Here is a 20319-nt window from a genome sequence, read left to right as displayed (position 1 = left end):
ATGGGGGGAGAAAATGGGCAAAGAAAAAATGTTATTAACTTTGACCTCATATAACTTTGCACACGAAGGTCAAATGGGGGTCAACCCATTGACATTTATGATCAGAAGGTACCTTTAACATCTGAAAAAAGCATCGAAACTGTAAAAATCCACAAAACACGAAAAGGTCACCAGAGGTCAAATTGAGGTCAAGGGTCACCCAGATGCGGGTCGACAATTGGATTACATTGAAGCAACTCCCAACCCTAACGGACAATTTGTTCTCAAGTTATCGCAAAAATACTAGTTTTTTATCATTAATTGACCTTTGGTGACCTTGTATCACATGACCGTTAAGTTTGAAAATATACCTCTATACCATTTGCAACTACTCCAAAAATATCAACCTTGTCACACTTTGGAACTGGGAGTTATTGCATTAAATGTCTGAAAATTAATTTTGACCTCATATAACTTCGCACACGAAGGTCACACGGGGGTCAACCCATTGACATTTATGATCAGAAGGTACCTTTAACATCTGAAAATAGCATCGAAACTGTAAAAATCCACAAAACACGAAAAGGTCACCAGAGGTCAAATTGAGGTCAAGGGTCACCCAGATGCGGGTCGACAATTGGATTACATTGAAGCAATTCCCAACCCTAACGTACAAGTTGTTCTCAAGTTATCGCAAAAATACTAGTTTTTTATCATTAATTGACCTTTGGTGACCTTGTATCACATGACCGTTAAGTTTGAAAATATTCCCCTATACCATTTGCAACTACTCCAAAAATATCAACCTTGTCACACTTTGGAACTGGGAGTTATTGCATTAAATGTCTGAAAATTAATTTTGACCTCATATAACTTCGCACACGAAGGTCACACGGGGGTCAACCCATTGACATTTATGATCAGAGGGTACCTTTAACATCTGAAAATAGCATCGAAACTGTAAAAATCCACAAAACACGAAAAGGTCACCAGAGGTCAAATTGAGGTCAAGGGTCACCCAGATGCGGGTCGACAATTGGATTACATTGAAGCAACTCCCAACCCTAACGGACAATTTGTTCTCAAGTTATCGCAAAAATACTAGTTTTTTATCATTAATTGACCTTTGGTGACCTTGTATCACATGACCGTTAAGTTTGAAAATATTCCTCTATACCATTTGCAACTACTCCAAAAATATCAACCTTGTCACACTTTGGAACTGGGAGTTATTGCATTAAATGTCTGAAAATTAATTTTGACCTCATATAACTTCGCACACGAAGGTCACACGGGGGTCAACCAATTGACATTTATGATCAGAAGGTACCTTTAACATCTGAAAATAGCATCGAAACTGTAAAAATCCACAAAACACGAAAAGGTCACCAGAGGTCAAATTGAGGTCAAGGGTCACCCAGATGCGGGTCGACAATTGGATTACATTGAAGCAACTCCCAACCCTAACGTACAAGTTGTTCTCAAGTTATCGCAAAAATACTAGTTTTTTTATCATTAATTGACCTTTGGTGACCTTGTATCACATGACCGTTAAGTTTGAAAATATTCCCCTATACCATTTGCAACTACTCCAAAAATATCAACCTTGTCACACTTTGGAACTGGGAGTTATTGCATTAAATGTCTGAAAATTAACTTTGACCTCATATAACTTCGCACAAGAAGGTCACACGGGGGTCAACCAATTGGCATTTATGATCAGAAGGTACCTTTAACATCTGAAAATAGCATCGAAACTGTAAAAATCCACAAAACACGAAAAGGTCACCAGAGGTCAAATTGAGGTCAAGGGTCACCCAGATGCGGGTCGACAATTGGATTACATTGAAGCAACTCCCAACCCTAATGTACAATATGTTCTCAAGTTATCGCAAAAATACTAGTTTTTTATCATTAATTGACCTTTGGTGACCTTGTATCACATGACCGTTAAGTTTGAAAGTATTCCCCTATACCATTTGCAACTTGTCTCAAAATATCAACTGTGTAACACCTTGGCACTGGGAGTTATTGCATTAAATGTCTGAAAATTAACTTTGACCTCATATAACTTAACATACAAAGGTCACCTTGGGTCAACCTATTGACATTTTTGATTGATGAGACCTAAATTAGAGAATCAAACTATACAAATTCAAACAATTTTTTCTTTGCCCATTTTCTACCCCCAAAATACTAGTTTTTTAACATTAATTGACCTTTGGTGACCTCGGATCACATGACCGTTAAGTTTGAAAATATTTCCCTATACCACTTGCAACTTGTCCAAAAATATCAACCATGTCACACCTTGGAACTGGGAGTTGTTGCATTAAATGTCTGAAAATTAACTTTGACCTCGTAAAACTTAACATACAAAGGTCACCTTGGGTCAACTTATTGACATTTTTGATTGATGAGACCTAAATTAGAGAATCAAACTATACAAATTCAAACATTTTTTTCTTTGCCCATTTTCTACCCCCAAAATACTAGTTTTTTAACATTAATTGACCTTTGGTGACCTCGGATCACATGACCGTTAAGTTTGAAAATATTTCCCTATACCACTTGCAACTTGTCCAAAAATATCAACCATGTCACACCTTGGAACTGGGAGTTGTTGCATTAAATGTCTGAAAATTAACTTTGACCTCGTATAACTTCGCACACGAAGGTCACACGGGTGTCAACCAATTGACATTTTTGATCGGAAGGTACCTTTGATATCCAAATCTAGCATCAAAACCAAACATTTTCTTTTTTGCTCGTTTCCTCCCAAAATAAGCACATTTTTTCTAATGTGACCTTTGACCTTTTGACCTTGGTTTCAGATGTAGTTCAATCTCCTGATTCCAAAAAACAAAACGACAAGTCTGTACAACCATCCTAACTCCGAACGAAAAACTTTGACCCCATATAACTTCGCACATAAAGGTCACATGGGGTCAACCTATTGACATTTATGATCAGAAGGTACCTTTGACATCTGAAAATAACATCAAAACTGTTAAAATCCCCCAAAACACGTAAAGGTCACCAGAGGTCAAATTGAGGTCAAGGGTCACCCAGATGCGGGTCGACAATTGGATGACATTGAAGCAACTCCCAACTCTAACGGACATTTCGTTCTCAAGTTATCGCAAAAATACTAGTTTTTTATCATTAATTGACCTTTGGTGACCTCGGATCACATGACCATTAAATTTGAAAATGTTCCTCTAACCAGTTCACAACTTTTTCCAAAATATCAACCTTGTCGCACATTGGCACTTGGAGTTATTGCAGTTTTGATATTTTCCGTTTTTGGACCATAACTGACCTTTGGTGACCTTTGTGGGCACCAGAAACAATAGGGCACACCTTCTCCATATGGCGGATCTATAGTCCAAGTTTGGCCTCAATCCAACATTCCCTTATTGAGATAGAGCGTACCCAAGCAAGTGTCACAGACACACACACACACACGCATACACACATATATACACACATACACACACACACACGCCAACCTGACTGCATAGGTTCCTTTTGCTAAAGCAAGGAACCAAAAATACAGTGAAATTTCATTTTGTGCAGATTTGTACATAGTAATCATAGGTATCATCAGTTTTTTGGACTAATTATATTTGCTATAGCATAGTGCTCACTTAATAGCTTCAATTTTTTTTCTACATCAAGGCATTAGACAATAGTGGTGAATTGAAAACACCCTCGATTTACTGTCACGAGAGTCACAAAATTGACTGTTTTTTTTTTTTTTCTCCTTGCCTACACAATAGTTTTACTCCAAATAATGAATATCAAGTCTTCATACAGGTATAGATACCAAAAGGATTACTGAATTTTCCTTTCCAGAAGATTTTCAAATTTTGCGGAAAATCACCCTTTTTGAATGTCACGCGAGTCACGTCACGCGAGTCTCGTCAATTCAAGATAGTGTTTCTAACTATTAACTGTGTGTTGGACTAATTATATTTGCTAAAGCATAGTGCTCACTTAATAGCTTCAATTTTATTTTGACATCAAGGCATTAGACAACAGCGGTAAATTGAAAACAGTAAACACACTCGATTTACTGTCATGTGAGTCACAAAATTGACTGTTTTTGTTTTTTTCTCCTTGCCTGCACAAAAGTTTTACTCCAAATAATTAATATCAAGTCGTCACATAGATACCAAAGAGTTACTAAATTTTCCTTTTCAGAAGATATTCAAATTTTGCAGAGAATCACCCTTTACGAATGTCACGCGAGTCACGTCACGCGAGTCACGTCAATTCAAGATAGTGTTTCTACCTATTTACTGTGTGAAAATTACAGGGATGTTATAGTTTTAATCACTGATTAAAGATATCATATGCATTCCCCTTTAATTAGGCAACTTGAATAATATGGGCACACATGATACACAACTAATTATAATACTTTCACTGAAATATCAGAATTTAAAATCATGAATATTTATTTGCAATATAATGCCTGTTTTATCACCACATTTGGAAAGTTAGCACATGTCATTGATTTTTTAGAACATAATCTATATTTGTATCTGGCAATGCCATGTGATATGACTTGACAACCTTAAGGTTTTAACTGCTCAATCATTCCCAAAATCCTATGAGCGAATGTATCTTCTCAAATATTACACTTTTGGTTTATTCAAATATGACAAATGAGAGGTAATTTAAATCACATTTTGATAGATCTGTTTCTTAGAACTTTCAAATGAGTAACTTCAACAGACTAAATATTGTTATAAATATTAATTGACAAGATATATTGCCTGAACAACTGTACTACCCGTACAGTATATTACCTACTGTCTGCAATCATGAAGGTAACTCGGGGACATTAATATCATCTGGACATTCCCAAGGGAAGTACCTTTTAGACACTTTCTAGACCAATGAATGTTATATTTCACTATGCAAGATATAAACCTTCGATTCACTACTGCATTTGGTCTAGAACTATCCGAAAAGTGAACTTGTCACGCAAGTCACGTTTTCTTGTCACGCGCGTCACATTACATCTTCACTAATATTTTCATGCGTTACAACATTTTTTCAAAGTTGCATAGCAATTGAGGAAGAGGTGTTTTTCAACTTCGGTATGATTATAAAAAGTGATTGGAAAAATTTTAATAAGACATAAGAAATCGAACATTTGTGTGTGCATTCTGATTTTTGCTAATAGTAACTGTCACGCGAGTCACGTTTAGTTTTTCGCCAATTTCACCCCCAATACTTGAGGTATAAATATTTTTTGTCTACTGTTGTAAGCATTAAGGCGTACCTTCACTGCTACATGAATGCTTTCCTCCCAGGTAATTTCTTTATTTGTTTAATGATATCAAATAGAGAGGAATTTTAGTAAAAATGTCACGCGAGTCACCATGGAATTGACCAAATACACTTTACGTTATCTACATGTAAACAGGCTCCATTTCCTGTGTATAATCAATAAGCTGCTGGCTTGAAAAGTTTTCGAGTTGAAATTCTTGAGATCTACATGCCTTATGGTTTTATTGCATTTTGTAAATTTAAGGTTGTTATATATATATGTTTCTTTTCTTTGTTGTTGTATATTGTCTCTGTAGTGTCACAAGTTTTTAGTTGGCAGTGTAAGCCAACTCAAAGCAGGGTGGGATGTAAACAGGCTCCATTTCCTGTGTATAATCAATAAGCTCCTGGCTTCACAGTTTTTCCTTGAGATACTGCATCAGAACAGAAGTTCATTGTCTCTTCTGCAGTTTTGGTATACAAATTAAGTGTCCATTAGCATGTGGGTTGCCTCTTTACTACAGGACTCCCTTGTTCTTAAAAAAGTTGGCACCGCCATTGCTGTGGTCAGAGTTTTTCTGGTAGCAACTCCAGTCAGGAGATCTTTTAAGGATGGTTTAGAGAAAGTTACTTTACTGATTGGGTACTGTATCCTTACTCCTATTTGGCCCCTCCCTTTAGTTAGACAAAGAAAATGCTGGGTATGCCATGTGGCTTCAGAGCACCTTAACCCCCCAAGCCATGAGGACATAGGATTTAGTATTGTAGGAGAATTAGATACAAAGTTAAAGTTTTTATATCATATATCTGAATCTGTTCCTCGGAATTTCAATTACATAAAAAATATAAATTAATTGTTAATCTCAACGTTTCCTGATACTGATCACCATTGGAGTCTCCCAGAAGCCTAGCTCTCGGCTGTTACAGGAACTCTTCCACACTTCTAAATGTATTCACTCTCCATTGCCATCACATGGAAGGATCTATAACTATTCTTATTGGAGGACACTAACTTTACTTTGCTTTTATTTACTGCCCGCCATTGCTGTCCCTTTGGAACTTTACCTCATATATCTTGCCTGGATTATATTCTATTTTCCTGGATTCTATTATATCTTGCCTGGATTGAACTCTATCTCGCCTGGATTCGACTCTACGTTGACAGCCTGCAGAACAATCAATTTCCCTTCGGTCGACCCAATGGACTTTAATTCATATTACATTCTGTGCCTTTATATTGTCTAAGGATTTGTGTTGTGTGTGTGTGTGAATGCAAAGTGGCCACCAGTGAGCAACCAAACTGTAAGTTAAATCATTCCTTTATTTTTCATTAAACTGGACCCCGCATTTCAATACCCTCCTACCCATTTAAGAATAACTTTTTCAATATTCATATTTCATATATTGGACTCTTCAGTTACATATATGAGTCTCACTGTTAAATCTATTGTTTCAATACAATTCTCTCTATAGTATTCTTTGTGTCATTTTTGAAGTGTTCATCTGTCTTCATACTGATGGGACACTAGTTATTAAACCTCTAGTCAACCTAATGGGTGTAACCTCCCTTACATACGTATATATCAGCGGTGATGGGTTGTGGTACTTGAAAGTTGCCATGTTCTTAGTCATCATTATCATTTGAACTGGGAGTGAATATCAATAACATTTCACCTAGCATATTACTTTATATATATATATATATATATATATATATATATATATATATATATATATATATATATATATGTGTGTGTTCTGGTTTTCATGCAAATTTATTTTCAACAATCAGTCGATGGAGTCTTAGTTTTGCAGTTGATGGGGTCTTAGTTTAGCAGTAAGGTCTTGTTTTTGTAGTTGGAGGGGTCTAAGTTTTGCAGTAGAGTCTTAGTTTCGCAGTCGGTGGAGTCTTAGTTTTGCAGTCGGTGGGGTCTTAGTTTTGCAGTCGGTGGGGTCTTAGTTTTGCAGTAGGGTCTTGTTGTTGTAAGTTGGAGGGGTCTTAGTTTTGCAATAGAGTCTTAGTTTTGCAGAACTTTGATAGGGTCTTAGATCTTTGTTTTGTAGACACCCCTCCGTAGTGCAGTATTTGATGCACTAATTTGTAATTTGAAGTTTCTATTTTCACAATGTGCAAAGGACCATGCTTCACTGCAGATCATATCCGTTTTACCGTGGACCCTCTAAATAATAGCAATGTTGCACGTGAAATTTGCTAGTAAAAAACGAGGAAATAACGCTCAAAATATTAACCATGTGAAAGAACACAATCCTCTAACCCCAAATCCAACAATTTGATTAAAACGACACTACCGTTATGATTTTTAGACGATTTTTGTGAGCTGAAATCCCTTGGGAATTTGCAAATCCCCGTACTGTTCACTGCGCGTTGACATAATAAAATATGACACGTTGACAGAAATTTGTAAACGCATCAATCACGGACACACGAGCAGCATTATGAATATTCATATTTATCGCATGTTTTGTGGTTGCGTGCGCGTTGGCTGTTTAAATGAATGAAGATAGCTAAAACACATATTTCGGAAATGGCCATCTACAGTAGATGAATAAAGCCTGTTGCCGAAAAGTTTGAACATGCGCAGTTTGAGCATAATATTGCACAACGTTCATAGGGAAAATATATCCGTCAAAAAACAAGCGGTTTTAACTTAACTACCACAAAATAGTTTTCACATTTTGGCAAAGCTCCCGATAAAAATTACCTCGTACAATGCAATCTTGTCCTACAGGAAGCGCTGTTTGACTATTGTCGTCTCAAACTTGCCTAGTTGTATTGAAATGATATGCAATTTGCCTTCACACACAAAGTCTATTGAATTTTTCCACATACTAAAGGCTTTGAGAAAGTAAAGTATTTCAATTGAGCTAAATTCTCTCTGTAGATCTTGTTGAAACAATGGTCTTTTACGATCGTATTAAAGTATAAACATTATTTCGAAATGTTTTTTCTTCTTCAATTTATTTGGGGAAGGTTTTGAGTGAGGGGGGGGGGTGTTGATGGACAGTTACTAGAAATTATGTTCTCTACAATAGCTTTTTCACAAGAATGTGGATGACCCTTTATTTTCACATGATTTTGAAGGGTTCAGAGTGGATGGGGTTGGGTGGCAGCCTGGCAGGTGTGGGGCAGGTAGTCGCAGTGGGGAATGAAGATGGATGGTCATGTGTTCTTTTCCATGCTTGTCATATATGACTTCACACACATGCTCTTGTAAAGGTAATCTGCATTCCTCAGAATATACTATCAGACTAGGGTGGTCAGCAGAAATGTTTTTTAATCCTTTAAATACATTGGGTATGGATATTTCATAGTCATTCAAACAAAAGAACTCATTTTACTATAGTAAGGCAAGTAATGTTTTGTTGCATGCTGGTTACCTTTACAAAAAACATGTGTAACATTTTACAACTTAATGCGCGCTACAAATATAAAACATGATTTCCAAAATAGTCCTGTGAGCATGATTCTTCAATTACTCTATAATTTCTTTGTGGATGGAGTGATTTAAAGCAGCATTTTGCGCTTGGTCGCCGTTTTCTACTTTTTTGAATTGTCCATCGATTTTATTTACATATATCAATCACAAAACAGCAAATTAAGATATTAGCCAAGTTTTTTTCCTGCCAACAACGTTAATTGGCGAGTAATTAAGGATATTTGCAGATAATGATAAGAGTGTCCTCGACAAATTCCACTGTTAAAATTAATCGCATACAGTTCCGCCAAACCCACTAGTTTGAATTCAACCCATCAGAGATGCAGGTTTAGTTATGAGCCGTTGCTAAAAATAGAATCAAGACTTTGCGTTGGTACAACCAGGGAGATGTATGGAACTCCCTGGTACAACTGCCATATAGACTGTACACAAGTAAAGCATGGTGTTGTATTACATAGGCCCATTGGTCAATAACGTTCGTAGTGTTTAAATATTCATATTATGGGCGAGGTTTATTGAGTTCTAACGGTAAGTATCTTGGAGAAAATCAAAGTTGAAAGTTGCAAATTTTTCGACCTTTATGCCACCATGTGAAGTAAGATTTAAATAAATAAGCTAGTTATGTATGTTGTTATGGCATAGTGGAGTCAGTGAGGCTGAGAAAAATCATAGAAAAGGACGCAAAATGCTGCTTTAAATGGCAATTCTCTCTCATTAAAACTAGGTATCCCAGGATGGCTGGGTACATTCCAGTCGATAAGGACAGCACTATCTATGATGCACAATAGCCTAGATGTACTCACAACTCTACATAAAGCTTGTGACTGTGACACTGCTGTAGAATTAATTGCCCAACTGATTAAGAGCTATTTTAACAAACTAACGTCACACATTGCTCTAATAATAAATCTACCTTAATTCACTGTTTTGACAATGGAGCAAGCAACAAACTGCAACTATCGATAAAAACTTCCTCTTGAAATTGCTGTGACTACCATCAAAACTGTGTCCACTTCCAAGTATCAAAACAACCCACGTTTCTCCATCTCAATTTTTCTGACATGAAGATTTCATGGATTTATGACTTGGAAAAAATAATGTGCAAGAAGATTACAAGTTTTTATTTGCAAGTGATGGGTGGCCTCCTCCTCCCCTAATAGCCAGCCATCCCAGTTCATCTCCAGTTTAGTATTCTTTGTATATATATTTGATTCTTTGTATATAATATATTTGATGGCAAACATCACAGGTTCAAATGAAAGCTAAACATTCTTCTTATAACCTTATAAATAAAACATATAACCTTATACAATTTTTATAGTCATATAAAAGTTGTGATGCTATGGCCGGCTCCTCTTTTATACGTACCCCAGTGAAAATAAAATGTGATAGATTATAATTTTTGTTTTTAATTCCTTTTTTGGGGGTGGGGTTATGGAAATATATCAAACAAGCTGTTAATTCATAATGATGCTTCATTCAGGGATGTAAGTGCAGCCCCCCCCCCCCAAAAAAAACCCGGAAAACTATTCGGAGAAACCGGGGGAATGTCGTCCTAACGCATCCTATTCCTAGCTCTGAATACTTACGCACTATCGTTATGTTAGGCTAGCTCAAAAGTATTAGCGCTAACACATCATACCCCTAGTTCTGACTACTTACACACTATCGTTATGTTAGGCTAGCTCCAAGTAACGAATACGTCGCAGCGAAATCCGGAATAAAAAACAGTCTCATATTTGAAAGCGATCACGAATATCGACTATCATATGCGTATCCCGTAGATTTAGCCGCTCACAAATATCACAAGCGTTATTTCCGAAACTTATGTCGAGCACCAGCAGTTACGAATCAACGTGAATTAGGCAGGTTTTCAACGACAGAAATGAGCAATGGCGATTTGAAGTTCGCACGTACGCAACGATGTTCACATGGCACACACAATGTTGTACAGTGCAATGCGATGTGTAACAGGAAATGGTATTTTGGTTGATCGATGAGTGAAAATTGAAGTTAGCTTGCTGCAACGGGACAGGCATTTTTTGCCGCTTTGTGTCTTTGATATTTGTACAATTTTGTGGAACTTTATTGGAATTAAAAAAACCGGATTTCCGTAAAAATACGGAAGACTTACATCCCTGTTCATTCTAGAAATGCACAATAGACACTCTATTCCAAATGGATAGTTGTTGTATTATTCCATTAAAATTATGGAGTCACAGTTAATATATAAGTTGGAAACTAAACTTAATGAAAACACACAGTTAGGCATTCAAACAAACTTACCCTGGCCCTTACCCGGAAAAGCTGCCTGAGCAGCAGTACAATGCTAATGTGGCTATTACTTAATGAAGGCCTAATATATATATAGTTTTTAAATGCACTTCAGCAGTACAACAATGTGTGTACGTAATTAGCGTGCAATACACTACACGCCCCGTACCTAACAACAGTACAGAAAATTGCGGGAAATTTCCGGCTGGTCGCGAGGGTAGCCATTTTCGTATTTCGTGTAGCTGCCATGAGTCATAGCCAATCTGCTACAAACCAGACTTGGAGGCGGGGCTTAATCATCAAAAACTGACATTTTTACTAAATGTAGGGGCGGCAGCTCAGTGTTGTTTTAAGAAAGAAAATCATTCAAAAATGAAACAATCATATAAAGCAAATAATAGCTATCAAATGTCATATACATATAGTAAATTTCTTATTATTACCTACCTGTAAACAACAAATGAAACTTTAAAATCTTAAAAAAAATATATAATACATAGGACCCTATCCAAGACGATCCCACTTTTGAAAGACAATTCTATTCTCTTTCAAATGACGTATGTATGTTGGGGTGGGATTAAGTCTTTGACTGCCGCCGATCGAACGAAAAGAAAATGGCAACCCGGAAGTTGTAACCAAAACTCATATCGCTGTATGCAAGTACATACAACTGTACATTGTTGTTCACAGTAAGGGGCAAATTTTCATTTATGAATTTGCCAACGATTTCGAGGCAGTTTGCAAAGATACTTTTATTTGAAGTTGAGTAAATGTGTTCTTATGATTTTAAAACCAAAAATATCACATTTAATGGTAAGTTCGACAAATAATGATTGTAAAAAAAAAAAAATTCCCCAGCGGGGCGCTGGGCGGCACAGCTACGCAAAACGGAGAAAAATACGCTAGTGCGTGCGGCATCGCCATTTTTTCAACCTTTCGATGTTTGCCGCAATTCCCTCAGAATTAATTTAATTTCGGCAGAAACGCCGATAGCCTCGAATCCATAGCCGTCGCATTAGGCCTAACACTACGTTGTTACATTGTAAACGGATCTCGGAATACGGTCTACAATTTTGCAAATGTAAATGCAAAGTTTTCATATGAAAAAACAATATTGGAGTAGTTTTAAGTTGTTACGAGTTCTTTACATCAATCGGGTAACATTCTACAGTAATATTAAAGAAGTTACGATGGTACACTTTGCTGTTCAGTTTGATTGGCCTAAGCTTACATTTTCTAATTGAACTTGAATGGAGTTAAATATGTAACGAATAAGGATGTTTAACTTCATCAAGTTCGTAACATTTATATTTGTTCATAAACAGAATAATACTGAAAATAAGTACAAAATAGTGTGGGAATGTAAGAAATATGTACTTAATATTTACACTTTGGTAGAGATAGAAGATGGATGGTTTGTCTGAGACACTTTTTGAGATGGATATTTTGAGCAACTATTTTTAGCGCATTTGAGCGCAAATGACAGGTGACATACACGTCGCAGTGATTACTCGGTATAGGATGTCATTTTTTTCGTATTTTGGAAATTTGTAAAAAAATCTTGTTATTTCTTTCCGCGCAACCCCAGACGTGATTTGGTACATACAAAAAGGATACATAAGAGCCCCTTTTTACATTAAGTGCAATGAAAGAAAGGGGACAGAGATGAAAAGCACAACAATAATTGTCTCTTTACTATCACTCACATACTTTATTGCCGATTTTGTATAAACGGGATATTTTCTCTTTTATCAAGTCATCGGAATCGGCCCGATTATGGAAAAATTAATCGTTATTTTCTGTTTTAGCACAATCGTTTGAACACCTACTTAGAATGATCAGGAAATTGTAAACCTGCGCTAACAGTACACTTCCTGGTGGACTAACGGTTGATACGGTAAAAGACTGGTACCTACAGTATACTATCATGTAGATCAATATCATGTATAGGACTATAACCATATTTGTAATACTAATACATACAGAAGTGTAACACTTACATTGAAAGTCAATATAGTTCACTTGATGATGTAGTCGTGTGAACCAATGATCCTTGATTGAATCCTTCTAGTTTTACGTCAGAAAAGAGACCTGAACTTAGCTGAAATAGCTGAACTGAAACAAGCGACGAAGAGTATCTTGATGTAACCCGAATATGTGGAAATTATGCCGTTGTGTTAAGAGTTACTTAAGGGTAAGATCGAAATGGGTTGTGACGGTGGCAATACGAAAACAGGTTATTAATCTGAATCTGCATATGAAACCTGATGGCGTGACTGACAAACATCGCGCCCACTGCATGCAATATGTACGTTATTGTTTAATTGAGCCCCACAGCCGAGTTCAAAGGTTGATTTGCCTTTTGTTCTATGCCGATAATGCCACCCGATTCCCGTTGTCACAGAATGTTAGCACCAATCAAAATACATCTCAGAAAAGCAATAGGGTTTCAGCCAATCGCAGGCGTTACCTGCATAAACAGCATGTCTGCGCCGTTGTAGCAGAACCATAGAAATTTGTTAGGATAGTATGACGTCATGTGACATATAACGAAGCCCACTCATCACGTGGTGGCGCTTTCTGTGTACGGCAAGAAAGTACCGGCGCGTTATACAAACAGTACGTGTTTGACTAAACTAAAGTGATAACGATGACATAAATTACTCGAAATGGTGATATCGCGTGCCGCATTTGGGTGCAAAACCGTCGAAAATGTCGCAGTGGACTGTATTTTCACTTTGTAATTCTAAGGAAGCGATAGTAGAAGCAATTACATAGGAATCTTAAAAAATTAACTAGTGTAGTATGCTAATTTGTATTGTTATTCACGGGACCTGGGATATAGTAAGCCTAGGCCCCTATACAGGTTTACGGCTGTCTTTTAGGATGCGATATGACACAAACCTAATAACAACAATGATCACAACCTCATTTTAAAAACTGTATCCCTAAGGATAGATCCACATGCCAGAATAACATGGGATGACTGTTATGACTGATGACTGTTATGTCCTGGGCTTAGCCTATCACTAACACTTCAAAGTGAAATCCAACTCACATGTTATTGTTCCAATTCTTTGTCATATTTTCAACCTTGTGCTCACGTCTGGTACTTATCCAGATGCACTGAAAGTTGCAAAAGTCATCCCGATTTTTAAAAAGGGGGATCATACTGTCGTGTAGTCAGGGAAATAAATAAGTACAAGACAAGTAGACCAAACACAGCAGTAAAGTAAATCCAACTCATTGTATAATTCCACGTGCAGACTTTATATACATGTTAAATACCAAACAGTTACGTAATTAATTATAACAATACAACTGAAGTAAAACACATTTGCATAAATGCCAACGGAAACAGGTGTAGGGAGTAGAAGTATAGTTGAGCCAATAATAATTAGATGTCACACATACCCTCCCAGAAAATTACCGACCGATCAGCTTGCTACCTTGTATGAATAAACTGCTAGAAAGATCTATCGAGAAACGTCTGAGAATATTCTTGGACAGCAATGATACCCTTTTTGACTTTCAATTCGGCTTCAGAAAGTGTCATGGTACAAGTCATGCCCTCTTAGAGACTACAAATTGTACTCGTACCTATCTAGATAATGGTGAGAATGTGTTGGGTCTTTATCTAGATCTCAAGAAAGCCTTTAACACTGTCGACCACAAAATTCTCCTTGCCAAGTTATACAGTTACGGTGTTCGAGGTAAAGCTTTCGATGTTATGCATAGTTACTTATCTAACAGGAAGCAATTGATGTATATTAATAGTACTTATTCTACGTGTTCCAATGTTAATATCGGTGTGCCCCAGGGATCTGTTTTAGGACCGCTGTTATTCTTAATCTATGTAAGCGATATTAAAAATGTTGTACCTGACGAGTCCTTAAGACTTTTTGCTGATGACACAAACGTTTTTGTCCACGACAAAACTGTACCAATATCGTGCTTAAAGCACAATCAACGTTAAGCAGTCTCAAAAAAATGGTTTGATGCCAACAGACTTACCTTGCATCTTGGGAAAAGTAACTTTACTATTTTCATGCCAAAGATAATGTTTCTCATTCGTGTCCAGAGCATTTTGTTTTGAGTAATACTAATATTTGTAAAACAGATTGCGTCAAATATCTTGGTCTTATGATTGATGATAAATTGTCATTCAAGCAATATATTGATGACCTTTGTAATAGTCTTGTTAAGTTTAATGGTATTTTCTATCGCCTCAGGGATTCGCTCACTCCCTCTGCAGCTATTCAGCTTTACTATTCACTGGTTTGTTCTAAGATTTCTTACGGTGCTGAAATTTATGGCATGGCTAAATTTACCATACTTAAGCCTTTACAAATCCTCCAAAATAGAATGTTAAAAACCATTACTTTTAATCATCGACGTTATCCTACCAGTACTTTGCACAAAGACCTTGGTATTCTTAACGTCAGCGACATTCATGTTCTCAAGATGTGTTCTTTTATTTATAAGTATATCAGTAATATTCTCCCCGTGTCTTTAGCGATATTGTTAATCCCAGTAATTCCGCGTATATTCGTAACAGTACGAGGAATAATACCCATTTTTCTGTTAGCAGACATCACTCGAAACACGGTAAATTACTCTCGAACAACTACTGCTATAAAACCTGGAAAGTGCTTCCAAATGATATAAAAACTGTTAAATCTTATGTATTGTTTAAGCGCAAACTTAAAACCCACCTAATTGAAAACTACGCTGACTGAGTATTGATTATCTCATGTTTATTTTTCTCTACTCTTAATTGTTAACTTCTTTCACTTTTTTGCTATTTTTTTGGTCGCTAGCTCGATAAACTTCTATTGTTTTTCTAGTGTCCTGTTTATACTATACCACTTTGTTCTATTGTTCTTATGTAAAGACGAAATAAATGAAATGAATGAAATAATAGGGACATAGGCTAGCCTAAGTTAGGCTAGGCCTATGTACGTAGACGTAGCCTTGCCCTGGTGTAACTTAGGTTAACCTAGGTCATAACTTAGGCCTAGAATATTTCAGTCTATTGTACCAATATTCAAATGCATTACCCATTTGTAACATATTCCCAACACTGTAAATTGTGGCAAAAGGGCATAAGCAGTATAGCCTATAGCCAGATACCTAATTTTTGAGGAAGGCCAATTGCCTGCTCAACCTTGCCAGGTATGTTGCCATGGACAGTAAACTTATAGGCTATTTTGCCTAAATTTACTCAACTACGGTTTTAAGGCCTAATGATATTCACTTACCATGCATGGACAAAGCTTTGTTGGTAAAACGTAAAAACGACACTCAAGCCACTACTCGTGCTAGCACTTCAGTCCTTTTGATGATCGTGACTAAATGTAGACATCCATCAAACTATTTGTACTCTCACTTGATAAGGTGGGATATGTTATCCTGCATAAACTACTACGCACTTTGCAACATTAACATTAAACTGAAAACGGCATGCACAAACTAATATGGAAGAATTACACAAAAGTAGGTATTTAATGGAAGGGACGGGAGTGGCTTTTCCACAGCATTTTCCAGGGACAATGACATTATCCAGGTGGAGCACTAAAATAATACAAGAAAGAAAAATGTTTGCCATGAGCCTCTCAGATAACAGAAATAACACTTTCCAGACATTTAATGTTGCATAAAAAAGAGCCGGGTGTATAATGTTACAAGGATAATTGAAAAATAAGTCAACACACACTGTTTTCTAATCTTCGTCTCTACTGCTACCAGGATGTTAGTGACCATAGAAACAAGCAGCTCTCAAAGTAGTGATAACCTCTGACCATAATTTCTATGACTGAAATTATCTTACCAGTGAGAGAGGTAATAGACAGGACTGATTGTCTCACGAGGGGTGTTTTAGTAACAGGATATAGACAAACATACTTGCCTTGCTCCTTTCAAGTTTCTTTATTCGGTACGTTACATCACTCAACCGACCATAATGATGAAGGGTCCTGTCCGCTTTGTCTGTAACTTTGGGCCAAATTCCTCGCGTCTCTGCGTTGTATGCAGAATTACATGTCTCCTTTCTTGTAACCCCCTCTGTAACATTCCCGTTGTAATTTTTCGTTTGCTATTCGGCTGCGATCTGTAACTTTCCTCTAGCATCTCGCTGATTGTCCTCAGCCTGTCTTCATGTTCTTGAGCATAGGTGTGCAGTGCCCTTTCATCATTGAGTTCACCCCTGTCGATGATGTGGTCAACGGGTACAGGAATCACGTTTCCCAGCATCATTACCGCCGGAGGATGTCCAGTGGACATTTCTTGCAATATCCACTCACTTTTCAGCATGGCAGGTGAAAATTATAGTTGACAAGTGCATGAGTTCTTCTATATGGGCCAAAGCCAAAATTGGTCATCCTCAAATCCCAAAAGTAAAGTTACTTCTCTGGGAGAAATTTATTTTGGGCTCATTGCAGTACTAATTGACACTTAAGAATTAAAAAAAAAAAATCCAAAAAATTTCGTTATCAGTGATATAGAGGTCGTTGAAATCTAAAAAGATGCGCACTAGGTGCGAGGGACGGAATTTAGTCAAATTGACCTAGCTGAAAATTAGGATGGGTGAGGTAAATTTGGTTTTCTGTAATTTGATGTTCGTCTCTAGTGCAAATTATTCATTGGAAAAGTTTCGAATTTTTTTTGAAGAAAAATAGGAAAAAACGGTTCAAAATTCCGTCCCTCGCATTTTTTGACACAATTTTTCTTTTTTTCGAGAGAGGAAATAGTACAGTATGCATAAAAATCTGCAAAGTATCAACTATCAGTGACTTGAACATCTGTAGTGATGAAAGAAACTGAACAAAAATATGAATGGTGCATTATGGGTAATCAACATTTTCGCGAGGGACGGAATTCAGTGCGAGGGACGGAATTTTGTTACAGTTTGGTGCTACACGTCTGTAGTCCTAATCTGTTGCAAATAGAAATAGTTGGCAGAACATACGCGTAAATTTCAACGACACAACTATAGCAGATTTCGACAGTATGCTGAACTTGCAAAGTTGAAGAAAGGCACTTCCAGGAACAAACAGTGCTATCATTTAAGTGGACTTCAGCGAGAACTATGCTTACACCCAAAAGAATGAAATACAGTCGGCATACTTTGGCCACGAGAATTTCACATTGTACACTGTTTGTGCATGGTATGCTGAAGGTGAGGAAGTGAAGTGCAAAACCTACTGTGTCATCAGTGATTACATGTCACATGACAAGTTCTTGGGCTTGCACTTCAATAAAGCTATCATTGAAAAGGTCCAACAATTTGTTCCAAATCTGGATGAGGTTCACTTTTAGTCCGACGGCTGTGCTAGTCAATTTAAATAAAAATATTGCTTTACCTTCCTTGCCACCCAGTACCCATGTGACAATCGTATAACATGGCGTTATTTCAAATCTCACCAGACCCGGTAGATGGGGTGGGGGGAAAGATAAAATCAAGTGTGTACAGTGATGTCAAAGCAGGTAAAACTGTCATCACTAGTGCCAAGCAGTTTGCAGAATATGCTAACATAGAGTGAATGCAACAGATACATTCTATGTAGCTGCATATGGCATTACCATGCCTTCTATGCCAGACAAAGTACCTGAAGTACCAGGTACACACAAGGTCCATTTTATTGACTGTACATGCAGTAATGGTAAGAGCAAACTGACTTTCTTCCTACAGAGTCAGTTTTGTGAACCAGTTGAAGAGATGCTTAGGGAGCAGTTGCATGACTTTAATGATGGGGTTGAAAGTCGTGAGCCATGATCAGGAACCAGACCCTAATCTGAATAAAGTGGAAAACAGTGGTCAGGTTGAGGAGAATGGGGATCAAGGTCAAATTGGTAGTCAGCTGGTTAACAATGATCAGTTACCATGGAAAGTGGGTGATAGTTGAATATGATGGTCAGTTGTATCCAGGCGAGGTGGAAAACATAATTGTCAGTAATTCACAGGTTAATGACATGGCAAAAACAGGGAAGTATTGGAAGTGGCCAGAGGCAAAAGACCTACTGTGGTATTCAAGGGATATGGTGAAAGGAAAGATGCCCCTGTTCTCCCTGTATGCTGAACCAGAGACCATTATTTGTGTAATGAATTGTAAGCATTCATATCAATTCCTTGCACACTGGTGAGCTGTTTGTTGATTTCCAAATCTACATCATATCCAAGAGTTTGACATGTTAATGTTCCAATTTATATTGAATTGCATTGATGTATGTTGTGTACAGTAGTTCATTTTTCTTGTTAATGACAACTTAATGAGTTAACGTCATGATGGGGGAAGAAGTTTTGAACTCGTTCATATGCTGTTTGGATCCGAATCTAAGCAGAGTTTTGTTAATGAATATGTGAATTGACAATTTGAATTAAAAAGGTGACTTTGTATGAAGTATAAATGTTGAATTTGTACACTAAATTAGTATTCCAAATTTAAAAATTATATATTGTCCCACATTGTTGTATTCACCTACAATATAAAGGTGGAAAATAGATTTAGTATTTGTGTTGGGTTTAAGATTCCTCATTTTGGGGGAAGTGGTGGATGGAGGTGCCTTAATTATTATTCACCAAGGCATTTGAGTGGTGAGTGGTGAGTGATGGAATGAATTTTAATTTTGATTCCAATTTACCTACATTTCACCCATCATCACACGCCAATCACCACCCCCACCCCCATCTGTTCCTTGAATGTGTGTTCATTAATTGGATTGTGTAATTTGTGATAATATTCCAACTGCTTGTGGGAGCTTGGCAATGACAAACAGAATTTACAACAGCTTTTTCTCTAATTAATCAACATAGACATCAATTCCGTCCCTCGCGTTCCGTCCCTCGCGCTGACTTTTTTTGTGAAATTAAAGAGTAACCTAATTTAGCTATGAGATTTTTAAAACACATTTCAGATAATATCAGAAGAGTAATTGATCTTGTTATATATGGTATGATTGGATATAGATTCCTCCTAAATTTGATAATAATACGTCAAATGTTTGGAGTGAATGCACACCCAGTTTTTATCATTCCGTCCCTCGCGCCAATTAATGTTCGTTGCTATGGCAACATGTTAAATTTTGAATATGTTTCAATTGTTTTATTATGTTGTATGTTACTCTCTTTATTTAACCTACTACTGGATTTTTCCTATTTCACTACCGTTGAGCTGGAGCATATGGAAACGTTTATCAAATTCCGTCCCTCGCACTTACGGAGGTTTTGGCTTTGGCCCATATATGTTGTTGTTTTAGATAATGTGTGTGTATTGGTTGTTATATAATTATCTGATATTTCTAAGGACTTGTTCTTCCACAGTTAAAG

General features: G+C 37.0%; 2 protein-coding genes across 5 annotated transcripts in view; both read right to left on the bottom strand.

The window, feature by feature from the left end:
* LOC139977179 (uncharacterized) overlaps positions 1-13256 on the bottom strand; it is a 32597-nt gene extending 19341 nt beyond the window's left edge. For both annotated transcript variants that reach the window (XM_071986415.1, XM_071986416.1), the window contains exon 1: positions 12995-13256. The gene's annotated coding sequence lies outside the window, so the exon portion shown is untranslated. The remainder of the gene's footprint in view (positions 1-12994) is intronic.
* LOC139977167 (uncharacterized) overlaps positions 1-20319 on the bottom strand; it is a 187079-nt gene that overhangs the window by 71438 nt on the left and 95322 nt on the right. The window lies entirely within an intron of this gene.

Source organism: Apostichopus japonicus, chromosome 12 (genome assembly GCF_037975245.1).
Source record: "Apostichopus japonicus isolate 1M-3 chromosome 12, ASM3797524v1, whole genome shotgun sequence".
Lineage (NCBI taxonomy): Eukaryota > Metazoa > Echinodermata > Holothuroidea > Aspidochirotida > Stichopodidae > Apostichopus > Apostichopus japonicus.
Note: the sequence above shows the minus strand (reverse complement) of the source record. Positions and strands in the feature narration are given on the sequence as shown.